General features: G+C 36.3%; 1 pseudogene; it reads left to right on the top strand.

Moving 5' to 3' along the window:
- The first annotated feature begins 4,493 nt into the window (after positions 1–4,493).
- LOC132502519 (large ribosomal subunit protein uL6-like) lies at positions 4,494–5,031 on the top strand (annotated as a pseudogene).
- The last annotated feature ends 6,440 nt before the right edge of the window (positions 5,032–11,471 follow it).

Below are 11,471 nucleotides of genomic sequence, written 5' to 3'. Positions count from 1 at the left end.
CCTTCCTGTGCAATTTTTTGGAAGAGCTTGAGAAGGATAAGTATTAGCTCTTCTCTAATTGTTTGATAGAATTCACCTGTGAAGCCATCTGGTCCTGGACTTTTTTTTGTTGGAAGATTTTTTTTTTTTTTTTTGTGATGCACGGGCCTCTCACTGTTGTGGCCTCTCCTGTTGAGGAGCACAGTCTCTGGACGTGCAGGCCCAGTGGCCATGGTTCACGGGCCCAGCCACTCCTTGGCATGTGGGATTCTCCCGGACTGGGGCACAAACCCCACGACTCCTGCATCAGCAGGCGGACTCTCAGCCACTGTGCCACCAGAGAAGCCCTGTTGGAAGATTTTTAATCACATTTTCAATTTCATTACTTGTGATTGGTCTGTTCATATTTTCTATTTCTTCCTGGTTCAGTCTTGGAAGGTTATACCTTTCTAAGAATTTGTCCATTTCTTCCAGGTTGTCCATTTTATTGGCAGAGAGTTGCTTGTAGTAGTCTCTTAGGCTGCTTTGTATTTCTGCGCTGTCTGTTGTAACTTCTCCTTTTTCATTTCTAATTTTATTGATTTGAGTCCTCTCCCTCTTTTTCTTGATGCATCTGGCTAATAGTTTATCAGTTTTGTTTATCTTCTTAAAGAACCAGATTTTAGTTTTATTGATCTTTGCTATTGTTTTTTTGTTTCTATTTCATTTATTTCTGCTCTGATCTTTATGATTTGTTTCCTTCTGCTCACTTTGGGTTTTGTTTGTTCTTCTTTCTCTAGTTCCTTTAGGTGTAAGGTTAGATTGTTTACTTGAGATTTTTCTCATTTCTTGAGGTAGGCTTGTATAGGTATAAACTTCCCTCATAAAACTGCTTTTGCTGCATCGCATAAGTTTTGGATCGTTGTGTTTTCATTGTCATTTGTCTCTAGGTATTTTTTGATTTCCTCTTTGATTTCTTCAGTAATCTCTTGGTTATTTTGTAACATATTGTTTAGCTTCCATGTGTTTGTGTTTTTTACATTTTTTTCCTTATAATTCACTCCTAATCTCATAGCATTTTGGTTAGAAAAGATGCTTGATATGATTTCAATTTTCTTAAATTTACTGAGGTTTGATTTGTGACCCAAGATGTGATCTATCCTGGAGGATGTTCTGTGCACACTTGAGAAGAAAGTGTAATCTGGTGTTTTTGGATGGAATGTCCTATAAATATCAATTAAATCTATCTGGTCCATTGTGTCATTTAAAGCTTGTGTTTCCTTATTAATTTTCTGTCTGTATGTTCTGTCCATTGGTGTGAGTGAGGTGTTAATGTCTCCCACTATTATTGTGTTACTGTCAATTTCCTCTTTTATAGCTGTTAGCAGTTGTCTTATGTATTGAGGTGCTCCTATGTTGGATCCATGAATATTTACAGTTATATCTTCTTCTTGGATTGATCCCTTGATCATTATGTAGTGTCCTTCCTTGTCTCTTGTAACATTCTTTATTTTAAAGTCTATTTTATCTGATATGCATACAGCTACTCCAGCTTTCTTTTGATTTCCATTTGCATGGAATATCTTTTTCCATCCCCTCACTTTCAGTCTGTATGTGTCCCTAGGTCTCAAGTGGGTCTCTTGCAGATAGCATATAGATGGGTCTTGTTTTTGTATCCATTCAGCAAACCTGTGTCTTTTGGTTGGAGCATTTAATCCATTCACATTTAAGGTAATTATCAATTGTATGTTCCTATGACCCTTTTCTTAACTGTTTTGCATTTGTATTTGTAGGTCCTTTTCTTCTCTTGTGTTTCCCACTTAGAGAAGTTCCTTTAGCATTTGTTGTAGAGCTGGTTTGGTGGTGCTGAATCTCTTAGCCTTTGCTTCTCTGTAAAGCTTTTGATTTCTCCATAGAATCTGAATGAGATCCTTGCTGGGTAGAGTAATCTTGGTTGTAGGTTCTTCCCTTTCATCACTTTAAGTATATCATGCCACTTCCTTCTGGCTTGTAGAGTTTCTGCTGAGAAATCTGCTGTTAACCTTATGGGAGTTCCCTTGTATGTTATTTGTCGCTTTTCCCTTGCTGCTCTCAATAATTGTTCTTTGTCTTTAATTTTTGCCAGTTTGATTACTGTGTGTCTCAGTGCGTTTCTCCTTGGGTTTATCCTGTATGGGCCTCGCTGTGCTTCCTGGACTTGGGTGGCTCTTTCCTCTCCCATGTTAGGGAAGTTTTTGACTATAATCTCTTCAAATATTTTCTCTGGTCCCTTCTCTCTCTCTTCTCCTTCTGGGACCTCTATAATGCAAATGTTGTTGCATTTAATATTGCCCCAGAAGTCTCTTAGCCTGTCTTCATTTCTTTTCATTCTTTTTCTTTAGTCTGTTCCTCAGCAGTGAATTCCACCATTCTGTCTTCCAGGTCACTTATCCATTGTTCTGCCTCAGTTATTCTTCAATTGATTCCTTCTAGTGTAGTTTTCATTTCAGTTATTGTATTGTTCATCTCTGTTTGTTTCTTCTTTAGTTCTTCTAGGTCTTTGTTAAACATTTCTTGCATCTTCTCAATGTTTGCCTCCATTCTTTTTCTGAGGTCCTGGATCATCTTCACTATCATTATTCTGAATACTTTTTCTGGAAGGTTGCTTATCTCCACTTCATTTAGTTGTTTTTCTGGGGTTTTATCTTGTTCCTTCATCTGGTACATAGCCCTCTGACTTTTCACCTTGTCTATCTTTCTGTGAATGTGGTTTTTGTTCCACAGGCTGTAGGATTATAGTTCTTCTTGCTTCTGCTGTCTGCCCTCTGGTGGATGAGGCTATCTAAGAGGCTTGATGGGAGGGACTGCTGGTGGGTAGAGCTGACTGTTGCTCTTGTGGGCAGAGCTCAGTAAAACTTTAATTCACTTGACTGTTCATGGATGTGTCTGGGTTCCCTCCCTGTTGGTTGTTTGGCCTGAGGCAACCCAACACTGGAGCCCATGTGGGCTGTTTGGTGGGGCTAATGGCCGACTCTGGGAGGGCTCTTGCCAAGAGGTACTTCCCAGAACTTCTGCTGCCAGTGTCCTTGTCTCCACAGTGAGTCACAGCCACCCCCGACTCTGCAGGAGACCCTCCAACACTAGCAGGTGGGTCTTGTTAAGTCTCCCCTGGGGTCACTTCTCCTTCCCCTGGGTCCCGATGCACACACTACTTTCTGTGTGCCCTCCAAGAGTGGAGTCTCTGTTTCCCCCAGTCCTGTCAAAATTCTGCAATGAATTCCCACTAGGCTTCAAAGTCTGATTCTCTAGGAATTCCTCCTCCCGTTGCCAGAAACCGAGGTTGGGAAGCCTGACATGGGGCTCAGAACCTTCACTCCAGTGGGTAGACTTCTGTGGTATGTCTTCTCCAGTCTGTGAGCCACCCACCCACCAGTTATGGGATTTGCTTTTACTGTGATTGCACCCCTCCTACTGTCTCATTGTGGCTTCTCCTTTATCTTAGGATGTGGGGTATCATTTTTGGTGAGTTCCAGTATCTTCCTGTCGATGTTTGTCTAGCAGCTAGTAGTAATTCTGGAGTTCTCACAAAAGGGTATTAGAGCACGTCCTTCTACTCTACCACCTTGGTTCCTCTGCACCTTTTTTTATTTCTTGAGAAATAAAATGTTGTGGCATAATATATCATCAGATCAGGAAAGGATTTATTTTTAACCCTTTATTTTAACTTCATTTTTAAGTTAATCACATTTAAATGAAGAAGTAATACTCAATACCTAATTTACATTCAGAAGCAAACAGCAATAGATATATTTAAGAAAAGCATTTTAGGCTTTTACTGTCTAACTTGAACTGACAAAACCTTAGCTCTTATAAGAATGAACAAGATAAGGAACTCTGTGTGTGTGTGTGTGTGTGTGTGTGTGTGTGTGTGTGTGTGTGTGTAGTAAAGATATAATGTTAATTCAGTAGCCAAGAAGGAGGACCTGGCAGAACAAAGTGGGTGGGAGGAGGTGGGGGAACAGGTGGGGAGATTCTTAAAAAGCATATTTTTCATTAAAAGAAAGATTTCACAGAGCTATGTATTATAAAAATCTATTCCAAACTAACATGTTCCTTCACTGTGCTCTCATGCCACTTGGAGCATTTATTTTACTACTCTTCACATTGTGTCATGGCTACCTATGGCTTAACTGCACATTAATACCTTACTTACTTTCTAGTCACTATCAAAGCTTATGTAAGAAATAGTCAGCTAAGCAACTATGTAAGGCATCAGTCCTTAAGGTGTACCAAACAACTTCTGGAATGAATTTGAATTATTATCTCAGCTAACTCATATAACTCATGTCACCCCTTCTATAATAGTGAGATGTATGTTGGTTCAGATCCTGTACTGTCTTTGAGAGGTCAACACCAACACTACTATTTGTTTTGTATTTTGCAACAAACAAGTGCTAATTAAAGGGTGTGATTATAGGCAGGGCCACCAAAATTTAAATCTGTCAGTCACTTGTACGTAATAGGTGAATGCTAAGAGAAATCCTCTTCCTGCAAGAATGAAAACTGTTCTCAGCAATCAGACTGTTGACATTCCAGAGAATGTCGACATCACTGATAAGACACACACAGTTATTATGAAGGACCCCAGAGGACTTCAGTCACATCAACATAAAAAAGTCTCCTTGGAAAGAAAAAGAGACTCCAGGTTGACAAATGTTGGGGAAATAGAAAGGAACTGGCTATGGTTTTGACTCTCTGTAGACATGTACATGGATATTGCACTGGGCTTCCTTTACAAGATGAGGTCTACATATGCTCACTTCCCATCAATGTTTTTATTCAGGAGGATGGGTCTCTTGTTCACATCTGAAATTTATTGGGTAAAAAATACATCCACAATGTTTGGATGACACCAGTCATCTGTTGTTCAGTATCTCAAACCCCAAAATATGAGTTCATCCTTGAAGGAAACACATTGAAAATGTGTCATACTCAGATGCTTTGATTCAGCAAACCACAATAGTTAAAAAAAATTGGATTGTATCTATAATTCTGGAAAAGGAACAGTTCAACTGGCTGATGAATAATATCTAAGAATTGTCCAGCTATGGAAAAAACAAGAAGCTAGATGATTCTTAAGATCTATTTGTGATATTTTAAAGATGCAACAAAGCCCTGCATTAAAAGAACAAAAAAAGAATCGATGCTTGTTACAGTACTATTTATCAAGAATGAGTTATTAATTATTTCATTTAAAACGTGTACTTGCTTGTTCTTTCATCTAATCATCAAATATTATTGAACACATAAAAGATTCTGGACACTGTTCAACAATCTAGAAATGGCAGAAAACAAGATGCAGCACATGGAACTATTTGGAAGCAAACATATGAGGAGCCCATTAAATATTTGAGAATTTGTAAAGTATCCCTACTCTCTTGGAGACATGCTCTGTCAGAAATGAAAGAAACTTCTCTGAGGCAAAGTATCCTGGTATGTGGGAGGGGGAGCCTACTGAGATGGGTTACTCCATCCAGCCTAGATCCTTGAGTACTTCCTTTTTCCACATCAGGAAAGAGCCAGGGCCTGAGTTTTAGAGCATCACAAGTGTGCACTTCACCAAAATGATAATTGATACTCATAAAACAGAATGAGCTAATAGAAGAAACCACTAGAAAAGTGAGAGCATAACTACTATGAAAAATTAAACTGAATAACATCACAGCAAAATTGACAATCTAAAGTGTGTCAACATGTCAATTAAATACACAAATATTCTCAATGAGATCAGCTGGGATAAATGTTTACCAAAAAACTAAATAGAAATAGGTAGTTTGAAAAATATAGATTGATATTAAAGATCCAATTGATCATAAGTATGCACAGAAAAAAGTAATGAAGAGCTGTAAACTAGGCCACAGCAACAGAAAAGAGAAAAATAATAGAAAAGAGTAGTGATGTTATGGGAAAAATTAAAACATCAACCTTTGTATAACAGGAGTTAACACATATAAATAGGTTAAACATTTAAATAAATATACCGAGAGTGTGTAAAAATTAAAAGAATCTTTTACAGGGAATAAGACTTTTATATAACTTATAAAATTGAACAAATACAAGCACTGTAGGAACCATGACTTTTCAGTCTGTTGGATAATTAATGTTCATTTAACTATGAATTAAACATTTATTCCTTATAGAAGCTATATTTCAGAGTGTAAGAAATTGAGTTACAGTAGCAGTAGATATAGCAATGCATGTTCTGATTATTTTTTTGTACACAATTTTTGAAATATATGAGCATAGCTTGATTTACACTTATTTTTATCTAAAATAAACTGATCAGTTGTTAGAGGGGAAAACTCATTTTAGCAAGCACTTTTTTTTCAAATGGGTGTCAACTTTCTTTGAATGAGGAGATTGCATTGTCAGACATATAGGCAGGTGTCTTCTGTAAGGCATATTCAGAAGAAAAATGATAAGAAGGATTTTTAAAGCCTTCTGTGGGTGGACTCCAACACTAGTATTGATGGAATCCTTTAAATTATTTTAAATTATATATCATTTGATGCCTACCAGAATTCCCTAGTGATAAAATTCAAGAAAAATTTTGGTATAGAGAATGAAGTAGATGGAAAGGTTTTATTTTTTGGTTTTTTGCTTTTGTTTTTAAAGAATGGTGCCCCATTGATCTAGTGTAGGTTTCTTATATTTCTTTCAAAATTGTCCTGCAGTTTTTACCATATAATCTCTACACATTTATATTTTATTAGATTTATAATATTTTTTGTTCTTGATGTTATTATAAATGTTCTTTCTTTTTTTAAATTTTCAATTATAATAGTCTATTTCTAGTTTCTAGCAACACAATAGATTTTGCATATTGACTTTGTATTCTATGAAAATCCTAAACTTATTTATTAGATTTAGTAATATTTTAATAGATTATTTGATATTTTCTATGTGGATAATCATGTAGTCTGAGAACAGAGGTAATTTTATTTCTTTTCAATCTTCATGTGATTTTTATTTTTTCCTTTTGCAATGATGAGTTTTCTGAAAAAAGATGTGTCTCTGTCTTTGTCTAGTTTCAGGATAATACTGGGCTCATTAAGTTAGTTGGAAAGTGTTCTTTTGTTGAAAAATTTGTTAACAATGGGTATTATTTTTTGCCTAAACATTTGAGAGTATTCATAAGAGAAGCTATCTGGACCTGAGATTTTCTTTGTAGGTGTATAGACTTTTCCCCCTGTAGTGTTCCTGATTAGTCTACCTTTCCTGATTCACTATTGTCACTAAAGCTTTCTCTTGCTTAGTGTTGCATGATGTATATTTTCAATAATTTTATTTTCAATCAATGTATGTAACATTATTTTAAGTGTGATTCTTGTAGACAGAATATAACCAGGACCTATTTTCTTATACAGTCTAATGTGAATAGATCATTTACTCTCAATGCAATTTCAATGCAATTTTTAAGTAGTTGGTATTAAAATTTGACATATAGCTATATACTATTTATCCAATTTTTTGTCCCTTTTTTCTTCTTTTCATGGATTGTTCTTGACTACCTTTATTTTCCCTTTATCTAGGGTTAACAATATATTTCTGTAATTTATCAAAGTGTAGATTGAAATGGATATTACACTTCACATGTTATATATAAATCGTATATTACCAATTTTTCCCTCTGTTTTTTGTGCTATCACTGTTATAGACTTTACTTTTTTTTTTTTTTTTTTTTTTTTTTTTTGCTGTACGCGGGCCTCTCACTGCTGTGGCCTCTCCCGTTGCGGAGCACAGGCACCGGACACACAGGCTCCGCGGCCATGGCTCGCGGGCCCAGCCGCTCCACGGCATGTGGGATCTTCCGGGATCGGGGCACGAACCCGTGTCCCCTGCATCGGCAGGCGGACTCTCAACCACTGCGCCACCAGGGAAGCCCTATAGACTTTACTTTTTATATATTCTTTGCAACACATCAGTACTATTATTGCATTGAAAATTCATTTTTCATTTAGAGAGATTAAAAAATAGAAAAATATATTTTATTTTTACCTTTATTTTAATCATTTCTCTTGATCATCATTTCTTTTTAAAGGTTCACACTTCTGTTTGTTGCTTCTGCCTAAGGACCTTCTTGTAACGTTTTTGTAGTACAGATATCTTGGTAGTGAATTCTCTCAGCTTTAGTTTGTCTGAAAAGTCTTTCTACATTTTTGGTGAGAAATACTTTCACTATACATAGAATTCAGTATTGGCAGTAGTTTTATTGTTGTTTCAGCATTTTGGAGCTGTTAATCCATTATCTTATGACTTAAACAGTATTTCTTTTTTATGCAATATGTCTTTTATTATCAAACTGCCTCCATGGTCTTTTCTTTATCTTTAATATGTAATAATGTAATAATGTGAATATGATGTGTATACATTTCTTCATTGGTTGATATTTATTCTCTTTAATTGACTTAGCTTCCTGGATCCATGGTTTGCTTTCATGCAATATTTTTAGAAATATTTCAACACAATGTCCTCAAACCTTTTTTTATACTATATGCTCTCTTCTGCTTCTAGGATTGCATTGACAAGTATGTTAAATTGTTTGAAATGTTTCCACAGTTCTTAGAGACTGTGATCTTGTTTGCTTGCATATTTATATATATTATATATACGATATTAACATTTTATTTATATATATATTTATTTACTTACTCTTTTTTTCTCTTGGTGCTTTAATTTGGGTAATTTCTATCTACCTATCACCGGTGATTCTTTCTTCAGCTGTGTCAAGTCTACTGATCAGCCCATCAAAAGCATTTTTTAAATCTCTACTACCAGTCTTCTAGTATTTCCATTTGATTCTTTCTTATAGTTTCTATTTCTCTCTGAAATTCTCCAACTGCTCTTGCATGTTGGACACCTTTTCTACTAGAGCCTTTAACATATTAATCAACAGTTATTTTAAAATGTTTAAATTTTTAAATATTAAAAAAAAGTTAATCTCTGTCATTGTTTCAACAGTTAGATCATATCTGAGTGTGAAATTTCTACTTTGTATTTATGACTAGAAATGTGTATGTATATTCTGCTAGTATGTGAGTGGGGTGAGTTGACTTAACCTATCCAAGAATTGAATTGAGTAGGTTTCATTGTTGTTTCAAATTCCCCCACTCTTACCTTGTCCTTAGGGTTGTGGTTAGTTTGCTGAAGAATTTTTTTTAATGACCTTCCTCTGCTGTAGTCCTTCTCTGTGTGCTGCCATCTCAAAATGGGTCTCTATGCAGTTGTTTCTGTCACAGCAGTAGACTGTTGGTGATTTTTACTCCTCAGTTGCTAGCCTGCTTATAGGGAAGGACTTTTCTCAGGCCTCTTCTGTCCTCTGCAGCCATTGTGTTTCTGGACCTCAGGACGGGTCTCCGTGATCTGAACCCTCCCCCAGTGAAGTAACTCTTATATGTAGGGGACCTGTAATGGTTCCCCCCTTTCTCTTTTTCCTAGCTACAGTAGGTCTTCACCTGTGCCCTGTGGGCAAAAGAGATTGCTGCCCATCCCTCCATGGGTTAGTTCTTATCCCTTCCATCAGGACATTGAGTGAAATGCTTTCTCCCATCTGCAGCACTGTCCCCAGTATTTCTCATGATTACCCTTGAAAAGAGCCTGTGAAAAGCTATAACTCCTCTTGTGTGTGCAGCTCCCTAGGGGTTTTATGCTTTCACTCTGACCCATAGTCAGTATTTGTCAGTTTGTTAACAAATTTCACTGTTACTTACTCATTTTGCTCACACTAGAGATTTATTGAGCACTTACTCCACACAAAATATGAGGCTAGGATCAAGGGATTCACGATCAGTAATAATAATAGTAAAATAGAGGCTTCCAATTTTAGTACCAGTTTTTCTCACTCTTATCTGCGTATTAGAGCTTTCATGCCTCTGGGTGTCTCAAATCAGCATCCAAGATAAATTAAAACAGATTCTCTGGTGATGAGATCTACCTAACAGTATTTTGTTAGAACAGCTCCCCAGATGATTCTATTATACCCCCAAGGCTGCCCACTACATCATCCAGCAATCCTATCTCCTGCAACTTCTGTTTCTCTTCAGTTTAGAAATGAAACCCTTATTAAAATATGCCTTACTGTGTAATAGCATGGCTGTCTCCTAGGGAAAAAAGAATTTACTGAATTAAAAATGGGTGACAAACTTTTACAAATAATTATTTCTTTCTCTAACTGTGGTTCTGTTGTGTTTACCTGATGGATCAATTTTTATTATCTGTTTTCTATTCATTTCAAATTAGGGGAAACTACTTGGTATATTGAATCGATGGGGGTGATGTTTATGGGAAGGAGCATGATCAACAAATTACCAGACATTATCCCTGATTTCCCAAGGTGAGCTCTTGGCATTTTCAGTGAGATGGCTTTTAAAATGTATTGCATTAGTTATTCAGAGACAGAAAAGTAGAAGCTGAGTTCACAGGATTCCCGATACTACAAATTCTGTTCTTGAGCAGCCAAATTATTTCCCTGGAGGTCTTTGGGATAACACAGGTTTAAACAAAGGCCAGTTGTTTCTCACAGAGACACTGGCCTGAAAGCTCAAGGTAAAATTCTAGTGAGATACAAGACAACTCTTTTTAATGCTGTCCAGTTGGACCAAATTGATCAAAAACCACAGCATTCTAAGTCCACTATTTTGTCCACATTAATATCTGGTTTTACCACTCCAAGTAGCCATAGCCCAGGTCTGAGAGGAAGCAGCAAAGAGAATGAGAGCATGAGACCTTGTAGGTCCAATGCAGGCTCATGGTCTATGATATTTGGTCTTCTTTTCTTTCCTTTACTACTTTTTTATTCAAAATGCAGAGGCATTAACACATTTTAGGAAATTGAAGTTAACAAGTTAACTTAAGTTTTCTACCTAAAAAGATATACACATTTAGACAGGTCACAGGGGTCAGAACATTTCAATTGTTGAGCAAGAATAAAGGAATTTTATAACAAAATTTCAAAGGTAAGGCCCAGTATGAACCCAAGTGTGGCTGGATGACCAAGGAGTCCTTTTTCCATTTTACTGAATCTCATCCCATCTTGAGGGAAAGAGCCTGCTTGTAGAACAAACCACCAGCATAAGTATAAATTATCTCAAGACCTGAAAGATACCGGGCATATGTGCACAGAGTCATAAAAATGTAAAACTGGTTTTGAACTCCTGCCCTATCCCAGTCCCCATGTCCCATATTAAGAAAGCTCTACACAGGGAAGTAAATGATGGTTTCTGAATGAGGCTCATTTATTGAGTGAAAATTCTGTAAAATTAACCCCTGCAAATTATTTTATCAACATTATGGAAACAATCTAATCTGATCAATCTTCTCACTTAAAAAAAATTAATAAAAGTGCAAGTAAAATCTTTTTAAAGATAAACATTCCCATTCATTGTTGAACTGGCAAGAAAGAAATCCTCAGAGAGCAAAACAAAGTGAAAGTAGAACTCTTAGCAGTTAGAGAAGAGTTATTAAAAATAATCAAG

This window comes from Mesoplodon densirostris, chromosome 15 (genome assembly GCF_025265405.1).
Source record: "Mesoplodon densirostris isolate mMesDen1 chromosome 15, mMesDen1 primary haplotype, whole genome shotgun sequence".
Lineage (NCBI taxonomy): Eukaryota > Metazoa > Chordata > Mammalia > Artiodactyla > Ziphiidae > Mesoplodon > Mesoplodon densirostris.
Note: the sequence above shows the minus strand (reverse complement) of the source record. Positions and strands in the feature narration are given on the sequence as shown.